The sequence below is a fragment of the Bos grunniens genome, chromosome 1, assembly GCF_055505025.1.
Source record: "Bos grunniens cultivar Pamir isolate PY7600 chromosome 1, Bosgru_T2T1.0, whole genome shotgun sequence".
NCBI classification, from domain to species: domain Eukaryota; kingdom Metazoa; phylum Chordata; class Mammalia; order Artiodactyla; family Bovidae; genus Bos; species Bos grunniens.
Window position 1 is genome coordinate 103,684,044 of NC_141165.1, and position 23,697 is coordinate 103,707,740.

Here is a 23,697-nt window from a genome sequence, read left to right on the forward strand (position 1 = left end):
AGCCTACCAGGCTCCTCCATCCATGGGATTTTCCAAGCAAGAGTACTGGAGTGGGGTGCCATTGCCTTCTCCACCTTTCCTCCTGGTCTCCCTTTATTCACTCTGTTGCTGCCACAGTGGCCATCACAGCTAGACTGCTCACATGTTGGACACAGTTTCTTTCACTGGGAACATTCTTGCCCCAGCTCTCCTCATGAGTAGCTCTTTCACCTCCTGCAAATCCCAGATGTTACCTTCTTAGGCCTTTCTTGACTACCACACTTAAAACTGTAACTACCCATCACTTCCTCTCCCCGTTATATCCCTCTTTTTGCTCTATTTTCTCTGCAGTTTTCCTTCTAATAGATAAGACTATTTACTAATTTGTTTATTCTCTGCCTCTCTGCAATAAATTGTAAGCCCCATGAGAGACATGGGGTCTTGTCTGCTATTTGACTGCTGCGTTGTCCACATCAAGAACCGTGCCTATTATTTCTTTTTCTGCTCTGATTGCTGTAGCCAAAACTTCCAAAACTATGTTGAATAGTAATGGTGAAAGTGGGCACCCTTGTTTTGTTCCTGACTTTAGAGGAAATGCTTTCAATTTTTCACCATTGAGGATAATGTTTGCTGTGGGTTTGTCATATATAGCTTTTATTATGTTGAGGTATGTTCCTTCTATTCCTGCTTTCTGGAGAGTTTTTATCATAAATGGGTGTTGAATTTTGTCAAAGGCTTTCTCTGCATCTATTGAGATAATCATATGGTTTTTGTTTTTCAATTTGTTAATGTGGTGTATTACATTGATTGATTTGCGGATATTGAAGAATCCTTGCATCCCTGGGATAAAGCCCACTTGGTCATGGTGTATGATCTTTTTAATGTGTTGTTGGATTCTGATTGCTAGAATTTTGTTTAGGATTTTTGCATCTATGTTCATCAGTGATATTGGCCTATAGTTTTCTTTTTTTGTGGCATCTTTGTCAGGTTTTGGTATTAGGGTGATGGTGGCCTCATAGAATGAGTTTGGAAGTTTACCTTCCTCTGCAATTTTCTGGAAGAGTTTGAGCAGGATAGGTGTTAGCTCTTCTCTAAATATTTGGTAGAATTCAGCTGTGAAGCCGTCTGGACCTGGGCTTTTATTTGCTGGAAGATTTTTGATTACAGTTTCAATTTCCAGCAGAAAAAGAAATAAAAGGAATCCAAATTGGAAAAGAAGAAGTAAAACTCTCACTATTTGCAGATGACATGATCCTCTACATAGAAAACCCTAAAGACTCCACCAGAAAATTACTAGAACTAATCAATGATTATAGTAAAGTTGCAGGATATAAAATCAACACACAGAAATCCCTTGCATTCCTATACACTAATAATGAGAAAACAGAAAGAGAAATTAAGGAAACAATTCCATTCACCATTGCAACGAAGAGAATAAAATACTTAGGAATATATCTACCTAAAGAAACTAAAGACCTATATATAGAAAACTATAAAACACTGGTGAAAGAAATCAAAGAGGACACTAATAGATGGAGAAATATACCATGTTCATGGATTGGAAGAATCAATATAGTGAAAATGAGTATACTACCCAAAGCAATTTATAGATTCAATGCAATCCCTATTAAGCTACCAACAGTATTCTTCACAGAGCTAGAACAAATAATTTCACAATTTGTATGGAAATACAAAAAACCTCGAATAGCCAAAGCGATCTTGAGAAAGAAAAATGGAACTGGAGGAATCAACCTACCTGACTTCAGGCTCTACTACAAAGCCACAGTTATCAAGACAGTATGGTACTGGCACAAAGACAGAAATATAGATCAATGGAACAAAATAGAAAGCCCAGAGATAAATCCACGCACATATGGACACCTTATCTTTGACAAAGGAGGCAAGAATATACAGTGGATTAAAGACAATCTCTTTAACAAGTGGTGCTGGGAAATCTGGTCAACCACTTGTAAAAGAATGAAACTAGAACACTTTCTAACACCATATACAAAAATAAACTCAAAATGGATTAAAGATCTCAACGTAAGACCAGAAACTATAAAACTCCTAGAGGAGAACATAGGCAAAACACTCTCCGACATACATCACAGCAGGATCCTCTATGACCCACCTCCCAGAATATTGGAAATAAAAGCAAAAATAAACAAATGGGACCTAATTAAACTTAAAAGCTTCTGCACATCAAAGGAAACTATTAGCAAGGTGAAAAGACAGCCTTCAGAATGGGAGAAAATAATAGCAAATGAAGCAACCGACAAACAAATAATCTCAAAAATATACAAGCAACTCCTACAGCTCAACTCCAGAAAAATAAATGACCCAATCAAAAAATGGGCCAAAGATCTAAATAGACATTTCTCCAAAGAAGACATACAGATGGCTAACAAACACTTGAAAAGATGTTCAACATCACTCTTTATCAGAGAAATGCAAATCAAAACCACTATGAGGTACCATTTCACACCAGTCAGAATGGCTGCGATCCAAAAGTCTACAAATAATAAATGCTGGAGAGGGTGTGGAGAAAAGGGAACCCTCTTACACTGTTGGTGGGAATGCAAATTAGTACAGCCACTATGGAGAACAGTGTGGAGATTCCTTAAAAAACTGGAAATAGAACTGCCTTATGATCCAGCAATCCCACTGCTGGGCATACACACTGAGGAAACCAGAAGGGAAAGAGACACGTGTACCCCAATGTTCATCGCAGCACTGTTTATAATAGCCAGGACATGGAAGCAACCTAGATGTCCATCAGCAGATGAATGGATAAGAAAGCTGTGGTACATATACACAATGGAGTATTACTCAGCCATTAAAAAGAATACATTTGAATCAGTTCTAATGAGGTGGATGAAACTGGAGTCTATTATACAGAGTGAAGTAAGCCAGAAGGAAAAACATAAATACAGTATACTAACGCATATATATGGAATTTAGAAAGATGGTAACGATAACCCTGTGTACGAGACAGCAAAAGAGACACTGATGTATAGAACAGTCTTATGGACTCTGTGGGAGAGGGTGGGAAGATTTGGGAGAATGTCATTGAAACATGTGAAATGTCATGTATGAAACGAGATGCCAGTCCAGGTTCAGTGCACGATGCTGGATGCTTGGGGCTGGTGCGCTGGGAAGGCCCAGGGGGATGGTATGGGGAGGTTGGGAGGGAGGAGGGTTCAGGATGGGGAGCATGTGATTTTTTTTTTTAAAAAAAATAAATAAATAAAGTCTAAAAAAAATAAAAAAAAAAAAAAAAAAAGAAGTCTGAGCAAACAAAAAAAAAAAAAAAAAGAACCGTGCCTAGCATATACTAAGTGCTTGATAAATAGCTGCTGAATGAATAAATGACCTTTGTGTCCAAGTTTCAACGAGACAAATATCTTCATGCTCTAATGGCCCAGTTGATGGGAGCTCTGCTGATACAAAAGGAATTGTAGTCAACCTTCCTTTAAAGCACTTGTACATAGATCCATGTTCTAGTGTTCCACCACTGTGTCTCTCAGGTCCTCCCTCTGTTTCTTACTATCTGTCTCATTCTAGACCCACTACAAATTTTTTTCAGTAATTACAAGCCTAAAAGAATAACAAGATTGACTTCAGTCCAGTGATATTGTCATCACACCTTAGCTTGAAAAAAATCCTTATAACAGATCACACTATAGGTTAGTGGCCAGGGCCTACCCTTGGGTCAGTTGTGAGTCGAGTGGTATAGTATGTGACCACCTCAGCTGGACAAATTGCTTTGGGCAGTTCTCTCAAAAGCAGCAAGTGGGCAAGGCAGAGGCCCAGAGAGGAGTAGATTCTTTTCTCATATGCTGAACCACTCTGTCGATTTGCAAAAATTTGTACAAATTTAAAATCCTTAAATTCTTTCCTTGACTAGTATACCTGTGTACAGGTTATCCCACACATTAGAGAAAAGGAAACCAGATTATGATTCTGCATTTATCAAAGAGCTCTCTGACCTCTGTGACATTCTGTCTGGTAGAGGACTTTGCCCCTTGAAGAACTTAAGAATCTATGTGCAAGAAATAACAAATAGTTTAATTTAACTCAACTTTTATTTTTGAAAGGAAATTGAATTTCAATACAAAACAAACAGAAGAAAGCTTTCCTCTTGAGCTTATGCATTGTCAGAAAAGTGACAACACTCTTCGCAGTATATCCTGGAGGGATCCCACAAAGCCCTTGAGAGTTATTGGGGGAGGGCGGTGCCATGTTTCAGATCTTATGGCTCCACTACAGTGCTTTTTTGAGCTCTCTGAGCTCTTTGGAAGCATATAAATAAAGTAGAAATGTCAGAACTAAGTGCTGAGAAGCATGATAGGTAAGGGACGGCAGTCTGGAGTCAGTGTGCATTTGGAATTTTTGGTTAAGAATTCTTTTCTGGCTCTACTCAGGCAAAAACTGTTTCTAACACACAGGGCATAATTAGGCTCAGTGTAAAATCTCTCACACTTTATGTAATATGAAAATACTTCATATACAAACTGTGCTGTGACAAGCAGCTTTCAAAACACAACAAAAAGATATAAAACATATTAAACGTATTTTCTTTCCCAGGAAATTTCTATCACCTCCAACAGCTGTTGGTTAGTATGCTGTTTGGTGGGTTTCTTCCACACCGCCATACCTAATGATGAAAGAAAAAAGCTATTATGAGTAAATCATGATAAAATTATTAAAGCCCAAAAAACCAATGGAATGATTTAATGAGTATATTTCAGTTTTGGAAAAATTGGGCTAGTTTCAAATTTTAACAGAGACTTTTGTTTTCACTTCAGAATCTTTTCCTTATTGAACACAAGATACTGATTATTAAGCAAACATTTATTTACTTTTCACTCAACAACCAATTGATTTTGAAAGTAGACTCAGAGTTTGCCTTTTGTTGGTGACACATAAGCAGGTGCTATTAAGCAAAATGCACATACAAATATCTGCTTCCACTCTCCTACCTTATGGAACACTCCTTTATAATTGAGTAAGCTTTAATTACCCTGATTAGAATGCAACATTACCCAAATTGAAAGGAAGTAGATTAAATAGTAGCATGTCTGAGCTTACGTGAATTATCTTCTGATGACATTAAAATGACAAGTGATTACCATGCTTTTTTCATCTTCATTTGCCCAATTATTGTTGTTTAATTATGCTAGTTAGAAAGTAAAGCCAATAAAATTTTCAAGACAGAAATTTGTATCACCTTTGTACAGCTTTATATTAATAAACAGCAACCAAATAAAATGATCAGGACACAAAAATGTTAACATTTAAAAAGTCAATTTTATGATATTGCTTTGTTAGCATTTAGTACACTTACTGTCGGGGCCATCTGAGGCAAAGACAATTATTAAACAAAAGCCTTGAAAGAAGTTGTGCTCCATATTTTTGCCTTTCTGCCTTTTCTCTGGCTGTAGTGCTGTGATTTATTTCTGCAAGAGAAACCCTGTTCATTTGGGTTGGTGTGTCTGAGTAGATCAGACTCTGAAACAAAAGTTAAATTGCTTTTATTGTGAGAATCAAATTAATTCTGGCTTCATTCCTTCAGTTGTTAAGATTGTGTGAAATTCAGTCTGGAGTGTTTTTGGAAACCCCTCCACTTCTCTAGAGGGAGTCTTTCATATTGTATGAACAAGAGGTCCTGCTCCCATCTTTGCTTCTGCTGCCTGCTGCTGTTGACCTGTTTCTCACAGGAGTCCTCTCCCCGTTCTGTCTCAGAAATCCTTAACACCACTCTCAAGTGTGTCTGATTCAGATCCTGCTTCCAAGGACATTTCACAGCCAACACCAAATATAGGGCCCCAGGAGTAAGTAAGACACATATATCTGCCCTTTGAACATACCCCCTAAAACCCGCCATCGCCCACATGCCTGCAAAAGCCCTCTGTCTTTTTCTCCTCTCTGTCTCTCTCCTTCTTCCTTCCTCCTCTTCCTTGACCACCCACCTCATTTTTTGGTGTGCCTCATGTCCCAGCAACAACTTCTCTCCCCATCTTTATTCTCCTTCAAACACATATTGGCTATTCCTGGCATCTACATTTCTATATAAATATTAGAATCAACCTTTAACTTTCACAAAACAGCCTGTTGGAATTTGGATGGAATTACACTGTGGCTCAAACAGTAAAGAATCTGCCTGCAGTGTGGGAGACAGGGTTCACACCATGGCTCAGGAAGATCCCCTGGAGTAGGAAAGGGCAAATCACTCCAGTATTCTTGCCTAGAGAATTCCATGGACAGAAGAGTATGACAGACTGCAGTCCATGGGTTCACAAAAGAATAGGACATGACTGAGCAACTAACACTAATAGATCTCTATTTATACAAATATAAGTAAATGTAAAGTATGCATATTTTTATTCCTCCAGCCTTGACTGACTTACACAAAAGGCAGCAAACATTATACACTATTACAGGCTTTAAAAAAAATTTTTAACCTATACCCTGAAAGCTTTTTATATCAATGCACAATGTGTCTTCATTCTTCTTTATAGTGACATGTATTCTATTTAGTGACTATATCAGAATTCACTTAAAAGATTCATATTGCTTTCAGACTTTTGGTATTACAAATACTGCAATAAATTTTGTGTAGAAATATAATTTCAAAGATATCCTAATATGTCCTAATGTACCTGTAGAATGAATGCTTTAAAATGGGAGTGCTACCAGTTCAGTTCAATTCAGTTCAGCCGCTCAGTCCTGCCCGACTCTTTGCGACCCCATGAATCGCAGCACGCCAGGCCTCCCTGTCCATCAACAACTCCCAGAGTTCACTGAGACTCACATCCATCGAATCAGTGATGCCATCCAGCCATCTCATCCTCTGTCGTCCCCTTCTCCTCCTGCCCCCAGTCCCTCCCAGCATTAGAGTCTTTTCCAATGAGTCAACTCTTCACATGAGGTGACCAAAGTACTGGAGTTTCAGCTTTAGCATCATTCCTTCCAAAGAACACCCAGGGCTGATCTCCTTCAAAATGGACTGGTTGGATCTCCTTGCAGTCCAAGGGACTCTCAAGAGTCTTCTCCAACACCACACTTCAAAAGTATCAATTCTCCGGTGCTCAGCCTTCTTCACAGTCCAACTCTCACATCCATACATGACCACTGGAAAAACCATAGCCTTGACTAGACAGACCTTTGTTGGCAAATAATGCCTCTGCTTTTCAATATGCTATCTAGGTTGGTCATAACTTTTCTTCCAAGGAGTAAGCATCTTTTAATTTCATGGCTGCAAATGAATTTCATGGAGCAAATGAATTTGTGATTTTTAAATATATTGCCAAATTGCCCTCCATTGTGTACTGTATTATATTCTTTACCAGTAGAGGAGGAGAGTATCTGGTCTTCCCTGGTGGCTCAGATGGTAAAGAATCTTGCTGCAATGTGGGGGACCCGAGTTTGATTTCTGGGTCAGGAAGATCCCCTGGAGCAGGGAATGGCTACCCACTCTAGTATTCTTGCTTGAAGAATATCATGGACAAAGGAGCCAGGTGGGCTACAGTCCATGGGATCACAAAGACTCAGACACAACTGAGCGACTAACACACAGGAGAATATCTGTTTCCACTATGAAGTTTATAAAGTATTGAGCCAAATTCTGTAATAATTATATAATAATTTAGTTTTTCTATTTTTTCTTTAGTTTTGATAAATTTGTATTTTTATAGAAATTTATGCATTTTCTCTATATGTCTATACATTTCTGTATACATTTGTTAGTAAGATTCTAATTAAGTTCAGTTCACTGGCTCAGTCATGTACTACTTTTTGCGACCCATGGACTGCAGCACACCAGGCTTCCCTGTCCATCACCAACTCCCGTAGCTTACTCAAACTCATGTCCATTGAGTTGGTGATGCCATCCAAAAGTCTCATCCTCTGTCATCCTATTCTCCTCCTGCCTTTAATCTTCCCCAGAATTAAGGTCTTTTCCAGTGAGTCAGTTCTTTCCATCAGGTGCCCAAAGTATTGGAGCTTCAGCTTCAGCATCAGTCCTTCTAATGAATATTCAGGACTGATTTCCTTTAGGATGGACTGGATCTCCTTGCAGTTCTACGGACTCTCAGGAGTCTTCTCCAACACCACAGTTCAAAAGCATCAATTCTTCGGTGCTCAGCTTTCTTCACAGTCCCACTCTCACATCCATACATGACCACTGGAAAAACCATGGCTTTGACTAGATGGACAGTTGTTGGCAAACTAATGTCTCTGCTTTTTAATATGCTCTCTAGATGGGTCATAGCTTTTCTTCCAATGAGCAAGAGTCTTTTAATTTCATGGCTGCAGTCACCATCTGCAGTGATTTTGGAGCCCCCCAAAATGAAGTTAGTCACTGTTTCCCCATCTATTTGCCAGAAGTGATGGGACCAGATTCCATGATTTTATTTTTCTTAATGTTGAGTTTTAAACCAACTTTTTCCACTCTCCTCTTTCACTTTCATCAAGAGGCTCTTTAGTACTTCTTTGCTTTCTGCCATAAGGGTGGTGTCATCTGCATATCTGAGGTTATTAATGTATCTCCTAGCAACCCTGATTCCAGCTTGTGCTCCATCTAGCCCAGCGTTTCTCATGATGTATTCTGCATATAAGTTAAATAAGCAGAGTGACAATATACAGTCTTGACTTACTCCTTTCCCGATTTGAAACCATGTCGTTTCATGGACATGCCTGTCATTCCATGTCAGTTCTAACTGTTGCTTCTTGACCTGCATACAGGTTTCTCAGGAGGCAGGTAAGGTGGTCTGGCATTCCCATCTCTTTCATAATTTTTCACTGTTTGTTGTGATATACATAGTCAAAGGCTTTGGCATAGTCAGTAAAGAAGAAGTAGATTTTTTTTGGACTCTCTTGCTTTTTCGATGATCCATCGGATGTTGGCAGGTTGATCTCTGGTTCCTCTGCCTTTTCTAAATCCAGCTTAAACAGCTGGAAGTTCACAGTTCACATACTGCTGAAGCCTGGCTTGGAGAATTTTGAGCATTACTTTGCTAGCATGTGAGATGAGTGCAATAGTGTGGTAGTTTAAACTGTGGTGTTGGAGAACACTCTTGAGAGTCTGTTGGACTGCGAGGAATCCAACCAGTTCATCATAAAGGGAATTAGTCCTGAGTATTCATTGGAAGTACTGATGCTGAAGCAGAACTCCAATACTTTGGCCACCTGATGCAAAGAGCTGACACATTGGAAAAGACCCTGATACTGGGCAAGATTGAAGGTGGGAGGAGAAGGGGATGCCAGAGGATGAGATGGTTGGATGGCATCACTGACACAATGGACATGAGTTTGAGTAGGCTCTGGGAGTTGGTGATGGACAGGGAAGCCCGGCGTGCTGCAGTCCACGGGTTCACAAAGAGTCTGACAAAACTGAGCAACTGAACTGAACTTGAAGATTCTTTGGCATTGCCTTTCTTTGAGATTGGAATGAAAACTGACCTTTTCCAGTCCTGTGGCCACTGCTGAGTTTTCCTAATTTGCTGGCGTATTCAGTGTATCACTTTCACAGCATCATCTTTTAGGATTTGAATAGCTCAGTGGGAATTCCATTACTTCCACTAGCTTTGTTCATAGTGATCCTTCCTAAGGCCCACTTGACTTTGCATTCCAGAATGTCTCACTCTAGGTGAGTGATCACACCATTGTGGTTCTCTGGGTCATGAAGATCTTTTTTATATAGTTCTTCTGTGTATTCTTGCCACCTCTTAATATCTTCTGCTTCTGTTAGGTCCATACCATTTCTGTCCTTTATCAAGCCCATCTTTGCATGAAATGTTCCCTTGGTATCTCTAATTTTCTTGAAGAGATCTCTAGTCTTTCCCATTCTGTTGTTTTCCTCTATTTCTTTGCATTGATCCCTGAGGAAGGCTTTCTTATCTCTCCTTGCTATTATTTGGAAATCTACATTCAAATGAGTGTATCTTGCCTTTTCTCCTTTGCCTTTAGCTTCTCTTCTTTTCTCAGATATTTTTAAGGCCTCCTCAGACAACCATATTGCCTTTTTGCATTTCTTTCTTTTAGGGATCATCTTAATCTCTGCCTCTTATACAATGTCACGAACCTCTGTCCATAGTTCTTCAGGCACTCTGTCTATCAGATCTAATCCCTTCAATCTATTTGTCACTTCCACTGTATGATCATAAATGATATGATTTAGGTCATAACTGAATGGTCTAGTGCTTTTCCTTTCTTTCTTCAATTTAAGTCTTGATTTGGCAATGAGGAGTTCATGATCTGAGCTGCAGTCAGCTCCCAGTCTTGTTTTTTGCTGACTGTATAGAGCTTCTCCATCTGTGGCTGCAAAGAATATAATCAATCTGATTTCAGTATTGACCATCTGGTGATGTCCATATATAGAGTCTTCTCTTGTGTTGTTGGAAGAGGGTGTTTGTTATGACCAGTGTGTTCTCTTAGCAAAACTCTGTTAGCCTTTGACCTGCTTTGTTTTGTACTCCAAGGCGAAATTTGCCTATTACTCCAGATATCTCTTGATATCCTGCTTTTGCATTCCAGTCCCCTAAAATGAAAAGGACATCTTTTTTGGGTGTTAGAGTGTTCAACTTCAGCTTCTTCAGCATTACTGATTGGGGCATAGATTTGGATTACTGTGATATTGAATCGTTTGCCTTGGAAACGAACAGAAATCATTCTGTTATTTTTGAGATTGCATCCAAGTATTGTACTTCAGAGTCTTTTGTTTGCTATATTGGTTACTCTATTTCTTCTAAGGGATTCTTGCCCACAGTAGTAGATATAATGGTCATCTGAGTTAAATTCCTCCATTCCAGTCCATTTTAGTTCACTGATTCTTAAAATGTCAATGTTCACTCTTGCCATCTCTTGTTTGACCACTTCCAATTTGCCTTGATTCATAGACCTAACATTCCAGGTTCCTATGCAATATTACTCTTTACAGCATCAGACTTTACTTCCATCACCAGTCATATTCACAACTGGGTGTTGCTTTTTCTTTGGCTCCGTCTCTTCATTCTTTCTGAAGTTATTTCTCCACTGATCTCCAGGAGCATACTGGGCACCTACTGACCTGGGGAGTTCATCTTTTAATGTCCTGTCTTTTTGCCTTTTCTTAATGTTCATGGGGTTCTCAAGGCAAGAATACTGAAGCAGTTTGTCATTCCCTACTCCAGTGGACCATGTTTTATCAGAAATCTCCAACCGGACCACCATCTTGGGTAGCCCTACATGGCATGGCTCATAGTTTCATTGAGTTAGACAAGCCTGTGGTCCATGTGATAAGTTTGTTTAGTTTTCTGTGATTGTGCTTTTCATTCTGTCTGCCCTCTGATGGATAAGGGGTTTATGGAAGCTTCCTGATTGGAGAGACTGACTGAGGGGGAAACAGGGTCTTGTTCTGATGGGCGGGGCCACCCTCAGTAAATCTTTAATCCAATTTTCTGTTTGATTGGTGGGGCTGTGTTCCCTCCCTGTTATTTGATCTGAGGCCAAACTATGGTGGAGGTAAGGAAGATAGGTAAGACCTAAACCAAATCCCTTATGATTGTACAGTGGAAGTGAGAAATAGATTTAAAGGACCAGATCTGACAGAGTGCCTGATGAACTATGGACGGAGGTCATGACATTGTACAGGAGACAGGGATCAAGATCATCCCCAAGGAAAAAAAAATGCAAAAAAGCAAAATGGCTGTCTGAGGAGGCCATACAAATAGCTGTGGAAAGAAGAGAACTGAAAAGCAAAGGAGAAAAGGAAAGATATAAGCATCTGAATGCAGAGTTCCAAAGAATAGCAAGGAGAAGTAAGAAAGCCTTCCTCAGCTATCAATGCAAAGAAATAGAGGAAAACAACAGAATGGGAAACACTAGAGATCTCTTCAAGAAAATTAGAGATACCAAGGGAACATTTCATGCAAAGATGGGCTCAATGAAAGACAGAAATGGTATGGACCTAACAGAAGCAGAAGATTTTAAGAAGAGGTGGCAAGAATACACAGAAGAACTGTACAAAACAGAGATTCATGACCCAGATAATCACGATGGTGTGATCACTCACCTAGAGCCAGACATCTTGGAACATGAAGTGCTGCACTCAATATGCCAGCAAACTTGGAAAACTCAGCAGTGGCCACAGGACTGGAAAAGGTCAGTTTTCATTCCAATCCCAAAGAAAGGCAATGCCAAAGAATGCTCAAACTACCACACAACTGCACTCATCTCACACGCTAGTAAAGTAATGCTCAAAATTCTCCAAGCCAGGCTTCAGCGATACGTGAACCGTGAACTTCCAGATGTTCAAACTGGTTTTAGAAAAGGCAGAGGAACCAGAGATCAAATTGCCAACATCTGCTAGATCATCAAAAAAGCAAGAGAGTACTAGAAAAACATCTATTTCTGCCTTATTGACTATGCCAAAGCCTTTGACTGTGTGGATCACAATAAACTGGAAAATTCAAGAGATGGTAACAACAGACCACCTGACCTGCCTCTTGAGAAACCTGTATGCAGGTCAGGAAGCAACAGTTATAACTGGACATGGAACAACAGACTGGTTCCAAATAGGAAAAGGAGTACGTCAAGGCTGTATATTGTCACCCTGCTTATTTAACTTCTATGCAGAGTACATCATGAGAAATGCTGGGCTGGAAGAAGCACAAGCTGGAATCAAGATTGCTGGGAGAAATATCAATAACCTCAGATATGCAGATGACACCACCCTTATGGTAGAAAGTGAAGAGGAACTAAAAAGCCTCTTAATGAAAGTGAAAGTGGAGAGTGAAAAAGTTGGCTTAAAGCTCAACATTCAGAAAATGAAGATCATGGCATCTGGTCCCATCACTTCATGGGAAATAGATGGGGAAACAGTGGAAACAGTGTCAGACTTTATTTTTCTGGGCTCCAAAATCACTGCAGATGGTGACTGCCGCCATGCAATTAAAAGACGCTTATTCCTTGAAAGGAAAGTTATGACCAACCTAGATAGCATATAAAAAGTAGAGACATTACTTTGCCAACAAAGGTCCGTCTAGTCAAGGCTATGGTTTTTCCAGTGGTCATGTATGGGTGTAAGAGTTGGACTGTGAAGAAGGCTGAGCACCAAAGAATTGATGCTTTTGAACTGGTGTTGGAGAAGCCTCTTGAGAGTCCTGTGGACTGCAAGGAGATCCAACCAGTCCATCCTAAAGGAGATAAGTCCTGGGTGTTCATTGGAAGGACTGATGCTGAAGCTAAACTCCAATAGTTTGGCCATGTCATATGAAGAGCTGACTCATTGGAGAAGACCCTGATGCTGGGAGGGATTGGGGGCAGGTGGATAAGGGAATGACAGAGGATGAGATGGCTGGATGGCATCACCAACTCGATGGACATGAGTTTGGGTAAACTCCAGGAGTTGGTGATGGACAGAGAGGCCTGGTGTGCTGTGATTCATGGAGTCAAAAGAGTCGGACATGACTGAGCGACTGAACTGAACTGACTGAAGGAAGATAATGGAGATCTCCTTCAAAAGGTCCCATGCAGGCACTGCTGCACTCAGTGCCCTTGACCCTGTAGCTGGCCACTATCGACCTCTCCCAGAGACTCATGGACACTCATGGGCAAGTCTGGGTCAGTCTCTTGTGTGGTCACTGCTCCTTTCTCCTGGGTCCTGGTTTGCACAAGGTTCTATTTGTGCCCTCTAAGTGTCTGTTTCCCCAGTCCTGTGTAGGTTCTGGCAGCTGTATAGTGGGGTTAATCACAATCTCCTTCAAGTGGGCTTGTGCCATACCCAGGTCTGCTGTGCCCAGAGCCCCTGCCCCTGCCGCTGCCCCTGCAGCAGGCTACTGCTTACCCATACCTTTGCAGGAGACACTGAAACACAGTTCTGGCTCAGTCTCTGGGGGGTCTCTGGGTCCTGGTGCACATAAGGTTTGTTTGAGCCCTCTGAGCATCTCTGGCAGATAAGGGGTTTGATTCTAAATGCAATTTTGCCCCTCCTGCCATCATGCTGTGGCTTCTCCTTTACCCTTGGATATAGGGTATCTTTTGTTGGTGGGATCCAATATTGTCCAGTCAACAGTTGTTCAGCAGTGAGTTGTAGTTTTGGAGTTCTCACAGGAGAAGATGAGCATATATCCTTCCACCCCTCTATCTTATGTCACCAATATTAAGATTCTAATTATCTTAATATTTTTCTATATTTGAGGACATGAGCCCCTTTTCATTCCTAATATTGTGTATAATGGCTTCTCCCTATACTTAATCCATTTAACTGAATAGGATTTCTCAACTTTGACAATTTGGGTCAATGATTCTTTGTTAATAGGAGCTGTCCTGTGCATTGCAGGATTTTTACAAAATTATTTTTTAATGTATTGGCTGTGCTGGGTCTTCACTGCTGCACAGGCTTGTCTCTAGTTTTCAGTGAGTGGGGCTACTCTAGTTGCAGTGTGCAGGCTTCGCATTGCAGTGGCTTCTCCTGTTGTACAGCATGGGCTCTAGGCACTTGAGCTTCAGTAGTTGTAGCATGCAGGCTCAGTGACAGTGAAAGTGAAGTCGCTCAGTCGTGTCCGACTCTTTGCGACCCTGTGGACTGTTTAGCCCACTAGGCTCCTCCGCTCATGGGATTCTCCAGGCAAGAATACTGGAGTGGGTTGCCATTTCCTTTTCCAAGGGATCTTCCTGACCCAGGGATCGAACCCAGGTCTCCCGCATTGCAGGCAGATGCTTTAACCTCTGAGCCACCAGGGAAGGAGCTTGAGACATGAACCTCAGTAGTTGCAGTTTGGGACTCTGGAGCACAGGCTCAATAGTTGTGGCACACTGGTTTAGTTGTTGTGGCATGTGGGACTCTTTTGGATCAGGGATTGAACCTGTGTTTCCTGCATTGTCAGGTGGATTCTTTAACAACAAGTCACCAGGGAAGCCCACATGCAGGATTTTTAGCATCATCTTTGGATTCTACCCACCATATGCCAGTGACACACCCCACCCCAGGCTGTATTTCCAATCACAGTTTGTCTTCAGTCATCGACAGATGTTCCCTGGGGAAGGGTTGGAAGACGAGGAAAGCAAAATTGCTCTCAGTTGCAGATGACTGATATAGAAGCTTGAAAGTATTGACATTATATCTTATCAAAGAATTAATTTTGGCTTTGCAAATTCTATATCTTTTCCTAATTAATTGCTGCTCTTTGTTTCCTTCTCTATTTAGACTTATGTTTATCACCAACATTTTACAGTTGATATTTAATGCTTGGTTTTCACACTATTTTTTAACATGAGCTTTTAAGACTACATTTCCTTCTAAGTATCAATTAAAACAACCCAGAAGTAGGTGGAATCATAGTTCAGTTTTACCTCTCAGTTTTAACTTTCATTATTCTTTTATCCATGGGATATTTAAAAAATGTGTTTATCATTTACAAATTTTCTTACTTTTTTAACTTATTTTTTAACAAAATCAACTTCTATCTTAATTGTCAAAGAATGTGTCTGTAATTCTGCTTTTTTGACATATACCAAGGCTTAGTTTATGGCTTAGAATGTGGTCAATAATTTTCATAACTGTTCTATGTGTTCCTGAAAATGTCCGGTTACTGAATATAGTTTTCTATAAAAGCCCACTGTCTCAGTTCCTCAGATGTTTTCATATCATGTATTAGTAGCATTAATGAGTGAGGTTACTTGAGGTCAGATGAGACTGGTCTGAGAGGCTCAGGACACCTAGTGTCAGCACTCCTAGGGCAGAGAGGCTTAAGATCTGGGCCAACTTGTAACCCTTTCAAAGCATAACAGTTTGCCAGAGACAGCAGCTTATAAGTTTTTCATTGAGTCAATATTAACTATATTTTCTGCATCTTCCAAGTCGTTATTGATTTCTTTGTGTATTAATCCATAAATTACAGAGAAAGTTATGTTTAAGTTGATGTAGCTCAGGGCAGGCCATGACAAAATATGCCAAAGTGGCATATTGATTATTTTAAAGCTATTTAAGAAACAGCCAGTGCCAGAAGGACACTCTGACACTCTTTGTCCCCTTCCTTTGTTCCCCTGAAAGTAGGAGATAAATCTCCCATGAGAAAGGTAGCCTCCCTGTAGCAGGACTTAGAGAGACATCCTTATCACCAGAGACAGGGGATTAGGACTGAGAAGGCTGTGTAAACAAATTCTGTTAGATTCTTCACTAATTAGTACTCAGACCTAAGCTTCTTTGTCTTGTCAGTTCCTCATGAATTTATTGTTTCTTTGTCTAAAATGTATGAAAGCTTCCTTCTTTGCTTTGGTACCTTCTCTGAGTCTCAGGTTTCTGGGGGACTCCATAGTCACAAAGCTAAATTGGCTTTTCTTCTATTAATCTGTCTTACGTCAATTATTACACCAGCCAAAAGAACCAGTAAGAGTAGAGGAAAAATTTCCTCCTCAGAGTCTTACTTTTATACTTTCTCCTTTTGGTTCTGTAAATTTTGGCTTTATGATATTCAGTTCAGTTCAGTTCAGTCACTCAGTCGTGTCCGACTCTTTGCGACCCCATGAATCGCAGCACGCCAGGCCTCCCTGTCCATCACCAACTCCCAGAGTCCACCCAAACCCATGTCCATCGAGTCAGTGATGCCATCCAGCCATCTCATCCTCTGTCGTTCCCTTCTCCTCCTGCCCCCAATCCCTCCCAGCATCAGGGTCTTTTTCAATGAGTCAACTCTTCGCATGAGGTGGCCAAAGTACTGGAGTTTCAGCTTCAGCATCATTCCTTCCAAAGAACACCCAGGACTGATCTCCTTTAGAATGGACTGGCTGGATCTCCTTGCAGTCCAAGGGACTCTCAAGAGTCTTCTCCAACACCACAGTTCAAAAGCATCGATTCTTCAGCGCTCAGCTTTCTTCACCCAAATTAGAAACACTATATATTCTTAGTAAATGTTAAGTTTACCAACTGCAGTGCTTTATTATTGCTTTCTGTTGTCATGTCTGTTTTGCCTAACACTATTGTAACTGTCAATTTATTTTATGTTATTTGCTTATTATATCTGTTTTTAATCTTTATTTTCAACTTTTTTATCCTTTTTTTTTTTTTTGGATATTTTACTTGTAGGACACTTATAGGTGGATTAGTCCTCCATTCTCAAAATATTTGTAAAATATTATTCCTGATAAGTTAGTTGATTTAATCTCCTAGTTAAAACAAGAAAAATTGCAGTCATTGGCTTTAAGTTTTTTGATCATGATTGTGACAAAATTGGAAAATGCTAATGATTATTTCCTGTTGTGACTTACTAATATGACAAGTATTTTTTAGGTTGGTACAAAAATAATTGAAGTTTTGGACATGAATTTTAAATCACAACTAGGCTGAAATACATCTTTACTAATAAAAATAGGGACCATTGCAATCAACACATTTTTGCCAACAAGAAATAAGTCTGTATATTCCTGTATTGTAAAAATGCATGCTTCAGGATTTGCTGAACCCTTGGAAAGCATTTTCTGCCTCCTGCTGATTGTAGAAGCATTTTCCCTACAAAAAGTTGTCAAGATACTTAGAGTGGTACTCAGTTGGCAAGAGGTTAAGTGAATATGGTAGATGAGGCATAACCCAATTTGTTCAAATTTTGAAGCATTGGTTGTGCAACCTGTGGTTGGGAGTGGTCATGGAAAATAATTGGGTTCTTTCTGTTGACCAATGCTGGCTTCAGGCATTACAGGTTTCAGTGCATTTCATCAATTTGCTGAGCATACTTCACAGATGTAATGATTTCACCAGGATTCAGAAAGCTGTAGTAGATCAGACCAGCAGCAGACCACCAAACAGTGACCATGACCTTTTCTTGGCACAAGTTTGGCTTTGGGAAGTGAGCTGCTCATTGTTTGTTGTATAAAATATACTTCGTTGCACATCAAAATCCAATTGAGAAATGATTCATTGTTGTTGCATAGAATAAGGCACTTTAAAATGACAGTTTTTAAAATTTGCAGTCATCTCATGAGGCATTCACTTATTGAGCTTTTTCACCTTTCCAACTTGCTTCAAATGCTGAACAACTGTAGAGCGGTCAACGTTGAGTTCTTCAGCAACTTCTCATGTAGTTGTAAGGGGATCAGCTCTGATGATCCTCTAAGTTGGTCATTGTTAACTTCCAATGGCCAGCCACTATGCTCCTCATTTTCAAAGCTCTCATTTCCTTTACAAACTCCTTGAACCACCACTGCACTGTACATTCATTTGTAGTTCCAGAGCCAATTGTTGTTGATGATGTTGCAATTTGTCTCTGCTGCTTTGCAACCCATTTTGAATTCAAATAAGAAAATTGCTCAAATTTGCTTTTTGTCTAACATCATTTCTATAGTCTAGAATAAACAGCAAGTAATAAGTCATTAGCAAAAAAACAAAGTGAGAAATGTGCATTAAAATGATGTATAACATAACCACATTTATTTAAGGATGTATTCCAATATCATTGCAAAGTTCAATAATGCAAAACTACAATTACTTTTGCACCAACCTGATACAATCTTAAAAAACCCTGAGAAGACAGTTATAATACTGTCAGGTTGGGTAAAAGAACTAATCAGAACTGCAAATTTCTTTTGGTTATTATTACAAGACATGGAAACAATCTCTAAAGTCTTCAAAGTCTTACAAGAATCTTATCTTTAAATGCTGCTTCCAAGGACAAATTTATATTAATAGAACAGTTATGAATATTCACAAATCCCCTTGTTGCACAGGAAACACGATTGATATTCTTGTGAATACTCTCTGTTTAATACTTTATCAAATCAGATCATTTGAATTTGTTTTATGATGTAGAAAGCTCTCTTTCTGTAACTTCAGGAGAGAGGGGACATCATTTCTTTTAGACTCTTGTTAATTGTGAAGACTTCTACTTTTTTAATGCAAGTCTTTGTAAACTTCATTACTTAGCATAAAAAGTAAAAAGCAGGCCTGTGACCTCGTTTTTATTTGCAAAAAAATGGAATAAGAGATGAATGGGATTTTATTTATTAACAGTGAGAGAGGGTGCATATAGCATTAATCTTCCACATTCTGATTTTGCAAATGAGATATGTGCTATTCCTCATTGAGTGCAAAGTAGGCAAGAATAGCAAAATTGACAAGACGATGTCAAAAGATCCAGGAAAAGGTATTCCTTTTTTTAGGATAACTAAAGTTTCAAAACTATAGAGCAGAGGACACTGCAGCAGTCCTAGCTGGAGGAAGAAGGAAACTTGCTTGCCTAAGTGCCCTGCAAGAGGCTGCAGACCTGCCTTCCTTCTTGTTAGAATCTGATCACCTCACATCTCCATTGCTTGCTCTGACCTGTATCAGAGTTGAACTCTGCAGGCCACTTGATTTACATCTTTGCTGGAACCTTGTCTTTCAGAGACAGCTAAGCTGACTGTATTAGGTCAAACTGATACCAACTCGGTAATTAAAAACATAGCAAGTGTTATTGTCCTAACAATTTTATACTAAGATTTAGAGTGGATGAAGTGTAATCAGTTAAGAGATAATTGTTGGTGTTTTAAAACTGGTTGTTTTAATATCTATTTAAAATGTCTGTAAATGTCTTGCTGAATTTTCAGTGATCTCCTTAAGGCACAATTCTTTTGTGTTTCCTCTGAACTTGTAATAACCAATAAAGGTATACAAGTATAGTCTTCAAAATCATATGTAATCGTCTAAATTTAAAAGAAGAAACAAGCTTATGCATATGTGAGAAATTTCAATATGCATTTTTCTTCCTAAAAAGTGGCTTTTCTATGATCTCTAAGATTATTCTGAGTAGTATAAAACAGATGCTAACCATGGATGTATGTCAATGGATCTCATTTTACAAACTTCCCTGCACCGTAAAGGACACAATTTTAGCACTTCTTATTTCCTCTTGGAGAAAAGTTAGGTAAAACGTGAAACCAAGGTATTTGTGGATGCATGACCTGGATAAGGCCTGCCTGGAAGTAAACAGAAAACTCAAAATAGCAATGGCTTAAAGAAAACAAATTTCTCTCACATTAAGAAAGCTGGATATAGTTGGCTCAAGGCTGGAGTGATGCTTCATGTGTTAGAGGCTTACATGCTTTCTGTTGTTTCTCTGCCATCCTTAGCCTATGGCATCAGTCCTGTGATCTAACATGGCTGTTCAAATTCATCCATCACATCTTTTTAATTGAAGTACAGTTGACCTACATAATTGTGTTAATTTCTGGTGTACAGCAAAGTGATTCAGTTTTATATATGCATGCATGCTGCTGCTGCTGCTGCTGCTGCTAAATTGCTTCAGTCGTGTCCGACTCTGTGCGACCCCATAGATGGCAGCCCACCAGGCTCCCCCATCCCTGGGATTCTCCAGGCAAGAACACTGGAGTGGGTTGCCATTTCCTTCTCCAATGCATGAAAGTGAAAAGTGAAAGTTAAGTCACTCAGGTGTGTCCGACTCTAAGCGACCCCCATGGACTGTAACCTATCAGGCTCCTCCATCCATGGGATTTTCCAGGCAAGAGTACTGGAGTGGGGGGCCATTGCTTTCTCAAGTTAAAATGCTAATGGTACATTTTTATTACTCAACACTTGGACCAGTTTTTTAATCTACTGTCTCAATCAATTTAGATGAAAACCAAACCAAATGTCTAACTCTCAAGTTTGGTGATGGATACTGACTTGTTAAGAAAGTTAATTATATCAGAAGTGGCCAAAGATAGTACTGACTGAAACACTTATTCCATTCTTTCCATTTTTGTTTAAATAAAAATTTCTAAATGAGATAGCTTTCCACACCCATGTTCAATATTAGACAAAACTGGGCACAAAACCAGGTGTTACCTGTAACACTGAAAAATTTTTTGCAAGTTTGTTTTGGGTTTTGTCTTTTATAGGTGTGAACATGACTTTAGCATCCAAAGTCACTGAAGTGATGACCTCTCTTCCCCCTAAAATTGGGATAGAGACTGGTAAAGGCAAGGCATTTAAAAGCAAGTGGCATTAATAAAATACTTGCCTGTGAAAACACTTTAATATGAACCTGTTGTGGCAGATGTCTTGGTGTTTATTAAAAGCTGCAAATTCTCATTTACATGGATTTATATTTAGATTCATCCTAAATTAGAGATGTTTTTAGTTTGTGAAAACTACAATAAATTTTTATTATTTTTCAACATTTCTAATACTTTTTCTTCAATTTGTCTTAGTTAACCTTTTTTACTTTTAAATATGAGAAACCCAATGTATTTAAAGTAGAGATGATTATGATTAAATAGGCAGGATGTAGGGACAATCAGGCCTTGGAGAAGGAAATGGCAGCCTACTCCAGTACTCTTGCCTGGAAAATCCCATGGAAAGAGGAGCCTGGTGGGCTATAGTCCATGGGGTCCCAAGAGTCAGATACGACTTGATGACTAAACCACCATGGAGCTGTTAGAAAGGACCCTGGCTCCCTATGTTCATTCAGTCTTGGCTCTGTTGTCCCAGGTAACTGCTGGCACAATGGCTACAACCATCTATGGTGTCACCTAAGACAGACCCATGACCAGAGGAAGGAGAAGGGTGATACCTGAGAACTCATTACTCTGGAGTCAGGCTGCCTGTAATTAAATCCTGGCTCCAACACTCACTAGCTGTTTGACCCTTGACAAGTTTCTTAACCACTCTATACTACAGAGACTTCATCTGTAAAATGAGAGATAATAGTACCTAACCCAAGAAAGTTGAATGGGTTATTTTATTTAAAGCACTTAGTAGTAACAGTGCTTGGCAATGGCAAGTGGAGAAGGCAATGACAACCCACTCCAATACTCTTGCCTGGAAAATCCCATGGACGGAGGTGCCTGGTAGGCTGCAGTCCATGGGGTCGCTAAGAGTCGGACACAACTGAGCTGCTTCACTTCACTAGGGACAATCCAAAACTTGGGCCTAAGGTGCTTTTAACCAACTGAAGGGGTCAATTTCTCAATTTATCCAGCTCTGCACTTGGACTGCTATTTAAATTCTGAATCTATATTTGTGAAATATTGGGCAAGTTAATCTTTATCAGCCTTGGTTTTCTCATATGTAAGATTATAACAGCATCCATCTTTTAGGGCGTTACATGATTAAATTAGGTATGCAGGTAAGTACTTAGCCCAGGGTCTTGCCCTTAGTAAGTTCTTAATAAATAAGTGTTGTTATGATTTTCTTGATCACAGTCTTGAATTCTGTTCTCTAGCAACAATCTTCTTGTGTTTACTCTTAGTTTCTGCCCCCTTGCAATTATGCCTTGTTTACCAAGCACCAAATTCTCTTTAATAGCATCCTGTTGGCTCTGTCCCCAATGATAGTGCATCTTCTACACCAATCTATAGATTAAACAGCTATCTTGATTCAGGTACCCACTTCAGATACAGTCAGCCATGACAGTAGAAGCTGTGAGTCGGCAGGGTGGCTTCTTCGAAGAGGTTAAAGGAACACAAGCATCATTATTACTGCATCTGTTGAATTTGTCTTATTATCTTCTGTAAATTTTAATGTTCTTGTTTTTCACTGTCTTAATATAAATTATCAATTCTTCTTATCAAATGAAGGCAAAAACCTCAGAGATTTAAGTATATGTCAAAACTAATCATACTGCCTTTAATCTGCTAGAAATAAATCCTTTAATACCAAAGGAAAATGAGTTACTGCTCCTACTCTTGAGATTTGAGTTGAGCTTTTTGGAACCTTAAGAAATTTTCAGTGAAAATCTTAAGACTGTGGAATTCATCTGTTTTTTGAGTCAAAATGTTCTCTGTTTTCTTTACATTTTTTCAGCTGAAATGTGAAAGTTTATAATGATATGTAATACTAAAATAACGGATTTATAACTAATAATCCAGCCATGAAAATAAAATGGAATCATAAAATACTGATATAATCTAGAAGCTGTCATAAAAAGAAGAAAACAAGAACAGATGGGACAAATAAACATATCAAAAGTGTTATTTTGAACCCAATAATATCAATAACTGCACTAAATGAAAATAAACACCCCAATTAAATGATAGATTTTCAGACTGGCTTTTTTAAAAAAGCAAAACTATATGTGGCCCACAAAAAGTGCACTTTAAGTATACAAGATATAACTAGGTTGAAAAGATATAAAAAGATATATCATGCTAACATTAATCAAAAGAGCTAAAATAACAATATTAATATTAGACACAGTAGATTGCAGAGCAAACAATACTACCAAGGACAAAGATGGTTATATCATAATGATGAAGATTAAATTCATCTCAAACTAATGCTCTGAACATGTATGCCCTAATAATAGTAGAGCTTTAAAAAACATGAAGCGATAACCGACAGACTGGTACAGAGGAATAGACAAAAGTACAAATACAGTCAGATTTCAACACTCTCCTCTCAATAATTGATAGAACACAGAGGCAAAATCAGTAAGGATATGCATGTGTGTGCATGCTCACTCACTTCAGTTGTGTCCAACTGTTTGCCACCCCACAGTCTGTAGCCCGCCAGGCTCCTCTATCCACAAGATTCTCCCAGTAAGTATACTAGAGTGGGGTGCCATGGCCTCCTCCGGGGGGATCTTCCTGACCCAGGGAGGAACCCACGTCTCCTGTGTCTTCTGCGTTGGCAGGGGGATTCTTTACCACTAGTGCCACCTGGAAGACTTGAAAAACTCTATCAACCAAATTGACCTAATTGACACTTACAGAACACTCTATCAACAATAGAATACACATTTTTCAAGTGCACACCGTTATCCACCAAGA